Here is a 15,820-nt window from a genome sequence, read left to right as displayed (position 1 = left end):
TTTAATCGGGGGTTCCACAGCTGGGATCCACACTGAGAAGCATTAGGAGGCGTGATGGAAACTGGGAAGAGTAAGAGTTCAGAGCAGGCAAATGGCCAGTTCCCCTCAGCAGGGCTGTGCTTGGTGAGAGCCTGCTAAATGCTGGGCATCTTTCATCACATACTCCAGAGCCAAACGCCAGCATCATCTCACACATCTGTGCACGTGGAGAGTGGCCCTGACGGGGACATAATGAAAGGCCTCAAGCCTGGATCTCTCTAAATCTAAGGTATACATGTTTGCATCCTCTGGTCAAGGGAGCTGGACTCAGCTTCTGCCATTCGTGAGTCCATGGTGCCCCATCCGTTCAGTATACCAACCACTCTGCTGTTCTGTGGCTGACCACCAATCAGCCACACTTGCAAGTCATGCCTCCCTCTTCCATCTCCAGGCAGGGGTGAGAGGCTGCCAAAAGATGGCAAAGGGATCCCACTAAGAGTAGCCTTTGTCCCATGGATGTAGGAGACAGGAGAAAGTGGAAGGGGCTCCTGACAAATGCCCCATCCTCCTCCTTTCTGCCTCAACAAGACCAATGGCTTGAATCCAATCCCTGGGACTTACATGGTAGAAGGAGATAACAGACTCCCAAAAGTCATTGACTGATGTCCATGGGTACCCTGTGTCTCACAAATGTAATTTCAAGAAAAATAAGAGACAAAATACTAAAAGATAGCCCAAACTAGACTAGGTAATTAGGCCCTGGTACTGCAATGTCCCAATCTCTCCGTATACTGAAGCTCTCAATGGTTTACAGGCCTTACAGAAGTTTCCATATAAGGCATGGTTTCTTTCCAGGGACTTTTGTTGATACCTCAAGCCACCTTTTGAGGTGTGTGGTTTAATTTTGACAATACAAAACACAACTGTCACCTCCAAGAGAAAAAGAGATAGTTTGTCTTGGAGCCAAAAACATCCTGGTTTTAGAACACCTGTCTTGTATGTCAGTCAGAGGTAAGACTCTGTTGGAGGCAGGGAGCAGAGGACACCTCCAGACCTTCATGCAGGGCTGGTACTGCCACACTGTCATTAATTTGGCTTCCTAGAAAGAAGCTCTGAGATCTGAGCTTTATATTTCAAAATATACTTGTTATTAAGACACTAGTATGAGTGATATTTGTGTGAGGAAAGCGAGTCCGTCCCTGTAAATAAATTACGTAGGCTAACCACACTGTCCATAATCAAACCAACCCTGGGGTAGAGCTCTAAGGGATTCAGCCATTGCAACAGTCTCTAAAGCATCTATACAACTAGTTTGTATGTCAGAAAAGACAAAGCAGGGCCCAACTCTGTGCCAGCCCCACCCCCTCAAACTCTCCCCTAGCCAAGTCTATGATGACTCTGGACAGAACAAACTACAACCTCAGAGGACAGATATCCAAAGTCCCTGTGGTGTGTCTTACTCATGAAGTAGTCCATGGTGGATGGCTGCAAATGTGAATGAGTCTATCTATGACATACATAAAGGATAAAGACACTACACAAGCCTTGGTATGGAGTCATATACCTTCTGGCCGCCTACATCTCAGCCTAGACAAGTCAAATGAAGCCTTAGTCCCTGGAATACACATCTCTTCCCAAAACTATGAACCTTAGAACACATCCAGGCACTTCATGCAAAGTCCTATTTAGTGTAAGACACTGTTCCAATACTGCCCTGTTTATGGCATAGGGAACAAAACATGTGTTTGGCAACCTTGGGCTAGGGGTTTGTCCAGCTTGAGGAAGCCCTCTGATCCCCAGCTACTCCCAAGGCCCCTCCTTCTCTATGGGCCACAGTACCATCCCCACCTCTCACAGCAAAGTCAACTAGACCCTCCCTATGGCCCTAAGACACCTGTAACTACCCCTGTTTATCAGAGCTGAAAGATGCTGAGTCCTGGCAGGGGCAGAGCAGTGGATAGTCTTGTCTGTTCACCTGGCTGAGCCCTGGGTTCAGCTGAGCCAAGCTGCTCATCATGACAACAGGCTGTCTCACACTGAACGTCAGAAAGGGGGCCCAGCCACTTCCTGATGCATTATTTATCAGGAACACATTAACCATTAACTGTGGTGACATCACAGGCATTTGAAGGTAATTTGTGGAAAGTATTGTTAGTGCAATTGATTTGCAAATTCTTTGACAGGGACAACCAAGCACCAAGCAGGCGGAGAGGCGAAATGGAAACTTTTTTTTTTTTAATGTATTTGGGGATAATTGATTGAAAGCTAAGCTGTGTAGCCAGTGAGAAAATGAGATTATGCTCTCTATTATGCAAAGAAATTGTATATTCTGCAAAACAGCAAGATGAAGAGCTGCCAGGGCAGGCAGCTGGGAGGCAGGCTCTGGTTCCATCTTGGGAGGAAAAGAGGATGATGATATCTTTCTTTCCAAATTCAAATCAGTGGATCTGAGCACAGCATAAACCAGGAATGGCAGCCATGACTCTAATTCTAGAACTCAGAAGAAACAGGCAGGAGGATTAAGGGCTCAAGCTTATCTTTGGCTACTTAGCAAGTTTGAGGCTAGCCTGGGCTACATGAGACCCTGTCTCAAAAGAAAAAGTTGATGTCCCCCTAATTGCCTTTTCTCTGTATCCTCTCTTCTGTTCCATCTGAACCCCATGGAATCTGAGCATCAGCCAGACTTCACACACACACACACACACACACACACACACACACACACACACACACTGCCTCTCTAGAATTACTGGGTCTTGAGACCTCCCATGGCAATTCTCCAAGGTGCATCGAGGACCAGGATGTCCCATGGATGCACATGAGTGGGGACTCCTCTACCTTGCACTTCTCTCAGCTCTCACCATCCTTGAGCCAGTCCCAGTCAGTACCCTAACTACCCACAGTACAGTACATTGTTAGTTGTTACAAAGGTGGGTCAGAGTTCTGGAGCACCCACTAAGATTTCCAGGTTTTGTGTTCCAGAGCCAGGAATTGGATGGGGGGGGGGGGGCAGATGGATAATGATGAAACTTTATTTAGAAATGTATTAGAGAAAGTGTATTAAGAAAAAAAGGGGGGGGGGGGGCAGACTGACAGGAGAGCCGGGTAGTGAGCAAGATGGCAGAGACTGGAGGTCTCAACAGAAAAGTCTGTTACCACTATGACAGGGATGTTGGAAACTCTTATTATGGACAAGGCCACCCAGTGAAGCCTTACTGAATCTGCACAACACAATTTGCTGCTCAACTATGGTCTCTACCGAAAAATAGAAATCTGTCGCCCTCACAAAGCCAGTGCTGAGGAGATGACCAAGTATCACAGTGATGACTGCATTGAATTCTTGCATTCTAGTCCCTCAGATAACATGTCTGACTACAGCAAGCAGATTCATAGAGATTCAACGTTGGTGAGGACTGTCCAGTATTTGATGGATTGATTGAGTTTAGTCAGTTGTCTACTAGCGGTGCTCTGGTAAGTGCTGGGAAACTTAATAACCAGCAGATGACATGGATGTCAACTGGGCTGGGGACCTGCATTGTGCAAAGAAGTCTGAAGCATCTGGCTTCTGTTACATCAGTGATACCGTCTTGGCCATAGAGTATCACCAGAGGGTGCTGTATGTTGACGTTGATATTCACCATGGTGATTGTGTAGAAGAGGCCTTTCACCACAGACTGGGTCATGACTATGTCTTTTCATAAATACAAAGAGTGCTTTCCTAGTACCCCAGGAATTAGGGAAGTACAGGATGTTGAGGCTGGCAAAGTAACTACTATGCTGTTAACTACCCACTCTGAGATGGGATAGATGTTGGATCCTATGAAGCCATTTTCAAGCCAGTCACATCCAAAGTAATGGAGATGTTCCAGCCTAATTTAGCAGTGGTCTTACAATGTGGCTCAGATTCTCTGTCTGGGGATCAGTTAAGTTGCATTAAAGGGGGCATACCAAGTGTGTGGAGTTTGTCATGAGTTTCAACTTGCCCATTCTAATGCTGGGTAGGGGTGGCTCTACCGTGCGTAATATCGCTGTAACATTGCTCATGAGAGAGAGTTATCAGGCAGCGTGCAGAGAAGGGCAGCTGGCCAGCACAGGGCTGAATGCTGAATAGACCAGAAACAGAGAACAGGTGGTCAGCTCAAAGCTGCTTCCTGAGGCAGGCAGGTGGCCAGGTAGAACAGTGGAGCCACTGACTGCTAAACTACAGGTTACGTTTCCTGCGAGGACCACAGCAGAAAGGATTTTGCTATTATACAGGTTGAACCTGACCTGCATGAAAAATTCTGCTGTTCTGGCTTTAACTTTGACATCCCCTGGATGTCAGACAGTAACTTGGATGACAGGAAACTTTAGGGTAAGGGACTTGGATATATTTTTAGATGGCTCTGTTGAGGCCAGTGCAGCAGTCATATCCAAAACAATGGCCTCCTGTGACACTTGTGTGGACACTTGTGATGGCACCCTCCCTCCCTCCCAGGAGAGATTTATTTATGCAGCCATGCAAAACATTCTCCTCAATCTGATTTGGGGCTTTCATTTCTTAATTTGATCAAATTGAAAACTGGGCTGTGAAAGGCTCAGGTTTGAGGTTCAGTGGTGACACTGATGCAGACTGCCCTTTTTAGGTGAGGTTTTTGGGGTTTTTTTATGTTTAGTTTTTGTCTTTTGTTTTTGTCTTTTGAGACAGGGTTTCTCCGTGTAACCAGCTCTGGCTGTCCTGGACTCACTTTGTAGATCAGGCTGGCCTCCAACTCAGAGAGATCCGCCTGTCCTCTGCCTCCTGAGTGCAACTTACTATGTTTTAAACATCACAGAAGACAACTCAGTGGGACTCTGAGAAGAGCTTGAGCCTATGTGGCAGAGTAAGGGTCCCTTCTTATATGTAGGTTTCAGAAGGAAGGGGAGGATCCATGCCACATGGTTAGTGACTCATCCCTGTCAGGCTATCTCTGATTCCTGGTTGACAGGGGGAGCAGGGGAGGTCTCTCATTTGTCTGGTGGGTGAGCAGGATGTGACTTGGGGTTAGGGGAGGGAGGCCCATTTGGTTGCTATGTATCTAGCATATGTGGTATGCTGCCTTAGCCCCTCTTAGATAGGACTCTCATAGTTTCCTGCCTACATGCAGAATCAGGAGTAGATAAAGACACAGCTGCAGATGAGGGAGAGAGGGACCTGAGCAGTAGATGCTCTGGGTTCTGATAGGGTGAGGAAATGGCTCAGTGAGAAAAGGGCACACTGCACAATATGTGAACTTGAGGACAGAGCCCCAGAACCCATAAACCCACTCAGGCACAGAAGCTGTGCATGATCCCAGCACTGGAGAGGCAGAGACATGGGATCCCTGGGCAAGCTGACTGCTAGACCACCAGTTACATAATGGGGGGAGTAATCAAGAATTCTGGCATCGGGGCTGGAGAGGTGGCTCAGTAGTTAAGAGCACTGGCTGCTCTTCCTAAAGGTCCTGAGTTCAATTCCCAGCAACCACAAGGTGGCTCACAACCATCTGTAATGGGATCTGATTGACCTCTTCAGTGTACTCATATACACAAAATAAATGATTAATTCTTTCTTTAAAAAAAAAAAAAGAATTTTGGCATCAACTTCAGACATACACACACACCCTCTTATGGTATGACGTGAACATACATGCACACATACCATACATATATACAGAGAAAAAAAATCTAAGTTAAAAAATTAAATAAATAAAGAAAGAAAGAAACTATTTAGAGAAAAAAAAAAGATAGCCATCAAGATGGCTCAGTGGGTGAAGAGTACTTGCAGCCAAGCCTAAGGACCCAAGTTCAATTCCCACATGGTAGAAGGCAGGAACCCCTCCCTCTGGCTTATACACATCCTCTTTGGCAAATTTGAGATGCACAAATCTGTGAACACAATAAATAAATAAATATTTTAATTTTTAAAAAAAAAAGAAAGAAATGGACTCACAGGGTCATAATCAAGGTGTCCTGGCAATGACAACAGGAGACAGTTCCAGGCTGTCCCCACAGCACCCATAGCTTTCCCTTAATCTTTAAATAAAATTGGAATCCTTGACCTTGATGCAGAAAAGAAAGTCAGGGTGTGCCAGTGAACTCAGGGTTAAAGTTTATTTAAAAATAGAAACACAGTCACCTGAGAGAGGAGTGTGGGCTCCTTAAAGGGCAGCTGTGGTTAAGACTCTTAATGATGAAGAAGGAAGACCAAGCGTGGGTGCTTTGGTCCTTCTTAGAAGGAGTAACAAAATACTCATGGGAGCAAATATGGAGACCAAGTGTGGGACAGAAACTGAAGGAGGGACCATCCGGAGACCATTCCACCTGAGTATCCATCCCATGTGCAGTCACCAAAGGTAGGCACTGATGTGGATGCTAGGGAGTGCATGCTGACAGGAGCCTGATATAGCTATCTCCTTAGAGGTCTGCCAGAGCCTGACATATACAGAGGCAGATGCTCACAGCTAACCATTGAACTGATCAAGGGGTTCCCAATGGAGGAGTTAGAGAGAAGACTGAAGGAGCTGAAAGGGTTTGAGGCCCCATGGGGAGAGCAACAATATCAACCAACCAGAGCTCCCAGGGTCTAAACCACCAGCCTGGGAGCACATAGGGAGGGACCCATGGCTCCAGCTGTATATGTAGGGGAGGATGGCCTTTTTGGGCACAGGTGGGAGAGGAGATTCTTGGTCCTGTGAAGGCTGAATGCCACAGTGTGGGGGAATTTGAGGGCAGGGAGATGGGTGGGTGGGTGGGGGCACATCCTCATAGAAGCAGGAAGAGAGGGGATGGGATAGGGGGTTTCTGGGTGAGGGAAAATGGAGAAAGGGGATAACATCTGAAATGTAAATAAAATATCCAATTAAAAAATAAAAAGAATCTTTTTTGTAGTTTTGGGGCTTTTTTGTTTTGTTTGTTTTGTTTCTGTTTTTGTTTTGTTTGTTTGTTTCTTTGTTTGTTTGTTTGTTTTATTTTCGAGACAGGGTTTCTCTGTGTAGCCCTGGCTGTCCTGGAACTCATTCTGTAGACCAGGCTGGCCTCAAACTCAGAAATCCACCTGTCTCTGCCTCCCAAGTGCTGGGATTAAAGGTGTGCACCGCCACTGCCCGGCAAATCAAATCAATATTGATAGAGAAAGATTTTATTCACCTTACAATCCAGGTTACGGTCAGTGATTGTGGGGAAGTCAAGGCACAGCACATCAAGAGCAAAATGAAAATAAGTGCTTGCATGTGCTCAGCCCCTCTCTGCTCTTTTAAGTCTGCTAGGGAATGGTGTCGCCCATAGGGGGCAGGTCTTCCCACCTCCCTCCATAACCAAGACAATCCTCCATGGTCACGCCCACAGGCCAACCCAATCTACACAGCTCCAATTAAGACTTTCCACAAGTGATTTCTAGATTATGTCAAGTTTACAAACCCATCATGGTGAAGACTTGGGAACATCACCCTGAGTTTCCAGTGTGGCCACCACAGGGCTGCTGACACAGCATGAGTTGAGCCATGAGCCTGTCAACTTCAAACACTACATTTTCCAAATTACCTGGCACATTCACACAGTGAGTTTTACCTTAGGGCTGAAGGAAAGAGATTCCACAAGTCAGTCATGCCAGGGACCAAATGTGGGCTATGCCTTGGATAGAGGGGCTTCCTGGACATGGGAGTTGTATAATACCAAATCCAGAAGAATCCCAGAAAACCAAGGCAAGCTGGTGACTCAGTTCTAACTGCCATTAAAGAGGTAAGAAACGTATAATGGTCCATTCATATTTTGCAACAAGCTAGAGAGGTGAATCCATAGGTAAAAACCGGCTAACTCTGATACCTGGGTTCAGATCCCCAGAACCCACATAAAAGCCAGATCAACATAATTAGCCCATCCATCACCTTAAACTTTTATCTTCCTTCTTTAAGATAAGATACATAGAGCCCAGGCTTCCTTTAAAATCACTGAGTAGTTAGGACAGTCTTGGACTCCTGACTTACCTCTTCAGCGCGGATTACAGTAATGCACCACTATACCTGTTTGATGTGGTGCTGGGGCTGGACCGCCATGGTGCAGTACATGCTAGGTAGACACTCTGCCCACTGAGCACTCTACCCACTGAGCACTCTCCCCACTGAGCACTCTCCCCACTGAGCACTCTGCCCACTGAGCACTCTACCCACTGAGCACTCTACCCACTGAGCACTCTGCCCACTGAGCACTCTGCCCACTGAGCTCTCTGCCCACTGAGCACTCTACCCACTGAGCATTCTACCCACTGAGCACTCTACCCACTGAGCACTCTACTCACTGAGCACTCTGCCCACTGAGCACTCTACGCACTGAGCACTCTGCCCACTGAGCACTCTGCCCACTGAGCACTCTACGCACTGAGCACTCTACCCACTGAGCACTCTGCCCACTGAGCACTCTACCCACTGAGCACTCTGCCCACTGAGCACTCTACCCACTGAGCACTCTACCCACTGAGCACTCTGCCCACTGAGCTCTCTGCCCACTGAGTGAGCTCTCTACCCACTGAGCTCTCTGCCCACTGAGGTCTCTGCCAACTGAATTAAATCACCAGCCCCCATTGTCATTTTTTGCACTGGAAATATTTTTTAAAACCTCTCCTGGCTTTTTTTAAAATTTACAGTAAATTATTAACCATAGTCACCCTCTACAGCACTGCAATGTATCCCCTCCATTAGGTCTCAGAAACCTGGGACAAATGGCTAACTGAAGTAACTATTAACATATTACAATGGATGCTGGCCACGTCTCCCAGCATCCCTCAGTACCTGTGCTCCTCTCAGCACTTCTCACCCACCCCCTACTCTAAACATCTACCTCCCAGGGGCTAGCCAGAGGGGTAGCTTGTCCCCTTAAAAGAAACTGTACAATCTGACAATTTGTCAGCCCACCTCAAAAGCAAGACTGAGCCAAGGCCATGGTGCTGGGCAGGGCCATACTTTCACAAGGTCTGTTTAGGTTATGCATGCCTCTTGTTCTCTTAAACCTAAACCTCATGCCAGGACCTCAATAGACTTGGCATAAGTGGGGGACACTGGGCCTCTTTGTTTCTCTTCCCAACACATTAAATAAATCTCGCTTCTCCATTTTTTTTCCACTGTGACTTGTTTCTTTAATTGGTTTATTGGCTTATTGATTGTGCTGCCAAGACCTGGCTCTGCACTAGCAATTCTCATGCCACCAACTCAGCACTGCTGGTAGGAACATTCCAGTGTAATAATCAGGGGTCAGAGTCCTCAACACCTATGAAGATACCCCAGGGATGCTGGACACCTAGGGTCTTGTGTTCAAGAGCAAAGAACTACATCACAGACATGTAGTTAGTGGTAGAAATAGACCATCTAAACAAAGGAAAGCAGTGCTGAGCACTGAGTGGGCTAGTGATGGCAAAGCCTTGGGCCATGAGGGAGAAGCCTTGAGCCACCAGGTATTGGCACATATTTTAGCTATCTTATTGGTTTCTATTTGTCTACCACCCTTCTAACCCTTATTCTATGCTAATTCCTTCCAACCCCAAACACTAGGTATGAGAGAAAGGTTAGAAGGAAAGGGGGGGGGGGCATAAACCTCTTTAGGCTATACACTGCTGACTAGGGACATTGGGTTCCTAGGGGTAAGTCCAATCTTCATTATTAGAATATCCAGCAATCCAGCAAACACAACAGCTGGAACCAGCAGCAGCAGGAACCACCACCAGCAGCAGCAGCAGCCAAGGCCGCAGCCACTGCCTCAAGCCTTCTCCAGGCTCTCCTATTTACACCCTCTCCAGAATCCCCAGAATTAAACTATCTGCAGCTAGCAAAAATCACATCCCTGCTAGGGCATGAGGCAAATCATAATCACCTGCTGTGAAGCAGCCTCTTATCCCACACCCAGGATTAAAACAAAAACATATGCACAAAGTTGGTTTCTAAAGAGACCAACACTCTCACTATAACCAGGTGTTTGACCCTCTCCCATGTTTGTACAATGCAGGCCTTTCTCACTCATGCAAACTGAGCAGAGTCGTAAATGTGCCTTTAATCTCAGCAGCTGGGAGGCAAAAGCAGGAAGATCTCTGTAAGTTTGAGGCCCGATTGATCTAGATCGTGGGTTTCAGGCTACATAGTGAGGCCCTGTCTCAAAAGAAAAGGAAAGCGGTAGGGGGAATAAAAGAAAAAGGAAAACAGAAAAAGTTTACTTTTTATTTATTTATTATAGTTATGTATATGCACGTGTGAGTGATATGCATACACGAGCACAATGCCCACAGAAGCCGGAGCTGGAGTTCCATACAGACGGTTATGAGTTGCCGGATATAGTATTTATGAAGGTCCTGGAACCAATGCCTTGTTGATATCAAGAAATTACTATACAGGGCCGGTGAGATGGCTTAGTAGGTAAGGACACTTGCTATAAAGACTCGTGACCTGAGCTTGATCCTAAAAACCCACAGGATAGAAGGAGAAAGAACCAGCTCTCACAAGCTGTTTTTTTTTCACTTACACACATAGATAGATAGATAGATAGATAGATAGATAGATAGATAGACAGACAGACAGACAGACAGACAGACAGACAGATAGATAGATAGATAGATAAATGTATGTGATTTTTTAAAAAATAAATAAAATGACCAAAGAAAAGTACAACTTGGGGCCCTTTATGAACAAAGACACAAAAATTCTTATATAATATTAGAAAATTAGCTCAGTAATATGTGGAGATATGTCTTCTATCACTCTCTAGGTGGTGGTGGTGGTGGTGGTGATGATGATGATGATGATGATGATGATGATGATGATGATGATGATGATGATAGGGTCTCACTATGTACCCCTGGATGAGCTAGAACCCAGGTTATAGATCAGGCTGTCTTTGAACTCACTGGATCCAACTGCTTCTGCCTCCCAAGTGCTAGGATTAAAGGCATGCACCACCACTCCTAGCTTTATTAATTTTGAAATGTGGTCTCTCATTGGACCAAGAGCTCTAGAGCAGGCTAGCTGTTAAGCCCCCAGGACCCACCTGTCTCTGTATCTTCAGCATTCAAATTACAGGCATGTATCACTAAGCCTGCTTTCTACATAGGTGCTGGAGATCCAAACTCAGAGCCTGGCGCTTGCACAGCAAGTCCTATAACCACTGAGTCACCCTCCCCCCTCCACCCTCAATGATAAATTTCAAGTGATTATACATCATGATCAAGTGGAGCTTATCCCAGGCACGGAATTGAAAATTGATCGCTGTAATTCAGTAGACTAACAGACTAAGGAAGATTTAAAAAACACAATTACACTTCAGCTTGTAAACAAAAAATAAAACCCACTTGTTGAAATCCATATGATTTTGGGGGTAGAAAAAAAAAGGAGAAGAGAGACTTCTTACCTGGATAACAAAAATCTTCTAAAACTGCACAGCTTACTTAGACAATGGATGTCCCATAGACAGTTAACTGCTCCTCATTCTGGTACTTCTGACCCATACAACTAAGCAGTGGGGTGATGATGATGGTGGTGATAGGGTGGGGTGGGGGGGGGGACAGGGTGAGGTAACATACAGACCAGAGAGGATGAATAAAAGAAAGAAATGCAGCTGTTTGCAAATGACATAATGGTCTGTGTAGAAAAAACCATGGAATCTACAGCATGAACCCTAGAACAAGCACGCAGTTTCATTAAGGTTGCAATGTACAAGATCCAATGGACCAACCCCGACAGTATTGTTATTGACTGGCAAACAACCCATGGAAATTACCATTTAAACTACAGCAGAACTTCAGCTGTGAAGGCAATGATAAAAATAGATGTGAATCTGTTAAAACAAGTGCCTAGCTGATGATTCACAAAATGATGGTTAAAATGTATATATTCCAAGTTAAAGGGAGAAATGTACGATGTTCATGGATACAATGATACATTCAGTAAAATACCAGCTCTCTTCCAAATGACCTACAGTTTTTGTTTTGTTTGTTTGTTTGTGGGGGTTAGGAAGCTATATGTCCACGAGGTGGGCAGCATGTGACTACCCTTGTGTGTATAGAGGACAGAGGATTTGCTCAGTGATTGGCCCTGATATATCACTGTCTATCATATCTTCTTGAGACAAAGTCTCTCACTGAACCTGGAGCTAGGCTGGCCACCAGCAAGCCCCATCTCTTCCTGTTTCTGTCCCCTGTCTCACCGCAGCCAGGGCTAAAGAGCTCATGGCCATAGGTGCTGGGGATTTGAACTCAGGCCCTCAGGCTTGCATAACAAGTGCTCTTCCCCACTGAGCCATCTTTCCAGCCCTGAGTTACAATGTCACTGCAGCTATCAAGTCTCAGCAACTTTTAAAGGTATAAACAAGCTTGTTCCAAAAATATATAGGCAAAGGCAAAAGAAGCAGAATGCGGCCAGGCGGTGGTGGCGCAAAAAACAAAACAAAAAAAACAAAAAACAAAACAACAACAAAAAGAATACACAGTGTATTAGTCAGGGTTCTAGAGAACCCTAGAGTCACAGAGCTTATGGAATGTCTCTATATACTAAGGGAATGTATTCTAATGACTTACAGGCTGCAGTTCAACTAACCCAGCAATGGGCAGCTATAAACGGGAAGTCCAAGAATCTAATAGTTGCTTAGTCCCATGAGGCTAGTTGTTTCAGATGATCTTCTGTATAAGCTGGAATCCTAAAGAAGTAGGCTCCAACAGATGTGCTGGCAAGCAAGTGCAAGCAGATGAAAAAGAGACAGCCTCCCTTCTTCCATTCTCCCTATGTAGGCCCAGATTAAAGGTACATGCCACTATGCCTGGATTTGGAACTTGCTCTGTCCCAGGCTGGCCTTGAACTCAGAGATTTGCTTTCCTCAGTCTCCTAGGTTTAAAAAAAAAAAAAAAAATGTGTGTACTACCTTGCCTCTAAGCTTTTCATGGCTACTGTGCCTTAAGATCTCCAAGTCAGAAGCCAATGTCTTCCAGCCTCAAGATCTGGATTACAGGTGTGCCCTCCACTTCTGGATTATAGTTCATTCCAGATGTAGTCAAGATGACAACCAGGAATAGCCATTCACGAGAGGCCTCTACCTGAACTGGAGCCTGCTGATTTGGCTAACTAGCCAGAAAGCTTGCTCTGGGAATCTCTTGTCTGCCCCTCCTGAGGGCTGGGACCACAGGCAGTGTCACAGTTAGTCTACCCCTTCTAAGGGCTGGGATCACAGGCAGTGTCACACTTAGCAGCTTTTTCTTTGGCTCTGGGAACCTAAACTCAGGGCACAGCAAGCACTTTACACACTAAGCTTTCTCCTCTCCCCAGCCTCAGACACTGATGCCTGACAGCATCAGATGCAACAATGGGGTACAGCCAAGAAATAATGCAGGCACAAGCAAAAAGAAAAAAAAAAAAAAAAAAACTTGACCTAAATATAACTTTATGAAAACTTAACTCACAACAGACATAAACACAGAACAAGAAATTATAGCACATTCAGTAGAAAATGCAAAAAGAAAATATCCAGGTCCTCAGCTTGCCAAACACTTGGTAGACGAGACAGCAACGGCCCATAAACAGGAAATACCGAAAACAGCTGAAGACATGTCAGTGAGGTGTTTGCCATGCCAGTTTGATACCTAGAACCCGGGGGGGGGGGGGGGGGTTTGGTTGGTGCAGTTGTGATTCCAGCACCAGGGATAGGGAGACGGGTGGACAGGTGTATCCCTGGGGCTCACTGGCCAGCCAGTGTCAACTGCTTGATGAGCTGCAGGCCAATTAGAGATCCTTTGTCTAAAAGCAAGGTGGATGATACCCTAGGAATGACTCCATATTGTATCTAACCTCTGTTACATATACACCCCCATATAGTACATACATACATACACACCCCCATACAGTACATAACATACATACATACACACACACACACACACACACACATACACACAGGGGGAGGGGGAGAAACACTGAAACAAACACCAGATGCTCTGAATTAAGTGTCCCCCCCAAAGGCCTACGTGCTTAAGCTTGGTTCCCAGCCTCTAACATGCTTGGAAAGCAAAAGCTTTAAGAGATGGGGCCTAGTGAGAGGAAGTAACCATAGGTCATAAGATCTCTATGGGCATATGTGACAGAGGCCATCTAGGAAAAGGTATGGCAAGCCAATTTCCCAGAGATGGCCCACTGTTCTGCATGGCTGCGATGGGTACACTCTGCAGAGGCTTCGTCCCAGAGACTTCATCCCAGGATGCTTCTTGCTGCTGATGTGCCTTTCCTGTCACTATTACATAGCCTAATGATTTCTGGGCATCAGCCTACCCTATTGGGCAAATTTCCTGCAGATCAACATGAAGATGAACCTCACGAATTAAGGCTGTTTAGATGGATTAATGACTTTATAGAATTTCTTATTTGATTCAGATACTTTTAGGATGAAAGTTTACGGGGATGGTTTTAGTTGTTTTGACAGAAAGATGTTATAAAGTTAGAATCAAGAACAGAATGTGCCCTCTCCTCATAAAATAGTAAAGGCTGCATAATAAGGAATACAATGAGCTTTTCATAAATTTCACTAAGAAGAGAAATCAGCTTGAGACAGATTTGTGATCCAGGAAAAACATTCATTCTAGGTCAGATCCAAGGATGAAGCCACAGGTGTGCACCATGATAAAGCAAGGTCACGTGAAACTGTTGCCTTGAACTTACAATGAGCTTACAGAATGAAACACTGCTTTGAACTTACTATCGACGTCCTTCTGTAATTCCTCTTCTGTGTAACATTTTATCTATGAGGCAATTTTATAAAGAACTTTTGTCTAAGAAGGCATGAAAAAACTGAGAGAAAAAAATTAAGTGCAGCTGCTGGGGCTGTGTTCCATTCATCAAATGTATGTGTATGTATATGTATATATGTCTGTCTATATGTATGCACACACATATGTATGTAGATATATAAGTATGTATATGCATGTGCACTTGTGAAATTGATAAAAAACAAGTGGTCGGGCCCAACCAGAGTGTGCGTGTGTCTGTGTGTATGTGCCTGTGTGTGTGTCTATGTGTCTGTGTGTCCCTCTGTGTGTGTCTCTGTGTGTGTGTGTCTGTGTGTATGTGTGTCTATGTGTCTGTATGTCTGTGTGTGTCTATGTGTCTCTGTGTGTGTGTCTATATGGCTATGCATCTGTGTGTGCATGAGGGAGTGTGTGTGTGTGTGTGTGTGTGTGTGTCTTTGACTTTCTTACTTTTCTTTTCTTTCTGGTTCACAAAGAGTTAACAAACTCTGTGCCTCTAGCCAGGCCAGTGAGGGGCCCTTGAGCCTAAATGAAAAAAGTTCAAGTAACTAAACTTTTTTTTTTTTTTCCTTAATCCCCCTGATGCTGTCAGCAGGGGTTAAATTGCCAGAAGCCACCAACTTTTGGCCCTTCAATCACTGACACCATACCTCTTTCACTGCCTTCCTCGGGGAAACTGGGTGACAGGCTAGCCTTGGCACATGTGGAATCCTTCTCTACCTCTTCCTGGTCATAAAGCAGCAGCGGCTTGCTTCACAGAGACTCCCACCAGGATGTGCTGCTCCACCACAGAAGCAAAGGTCAACTCCTGCCTTGGTTACTTTTCTGTTGCTGCCAGAAAATACATGACCAAAGCAACTTTTGGAAAGATGGGTTACTTGGGTTTGCAGTTCCAGAGTAATGAGAGTCCACCACCGTCACTGTGGGGAAGTCTGTCAGCAGTCAGGCAGAGCTAGTGGCAGAAAAGCTGAGAGTTTACAAACTGCAAGCAGGAAACAGAGGGCTGACTGAGAAGGGCTCAGGCTCTGAAATCTCATAGAGTGAAGACGAGATATTCGTCTCTAGCATATACAGAGAACCATT

The 15,820-nt window shown here is 45.3% G+C and overlaps 1 pseudogene; it reads left to right on the top strand.

Moving 5' to 3' along the window:
* The first annotated feature begins 3,096 nt into the window (after nt 1-3,096).
* Nucleotides 3,097-4,090, top strand: LOC117722763 (histone deacetylase 1 pseudogene; annotated as a pseudogene).
* Nucleotides 4,091-15,820: the final 11,730 nt, after the last annotated feature.

The sequence above is a fragment of the Arvicanthis niloticus genome, chromosome 17 (assembly GCF_011762505.2).
Source record: "Arvicanthis niloticus isolate mArvNil1 chromosome 17, mArvNil1.pat.X, whole genome shotgun sequence".
NCBI classification, from domain to species: Eukaryota; Metazoa; Chordata; class Mammalia; order Rodentia; family Muridae; genus Arvicanthis; species Arvicanthis niloticus.
The sequence above is the reverse complement of the archived record's forward strand: the minus strand, read 5'-3'. Positions and strand labels throughout refer to the sequence as shown.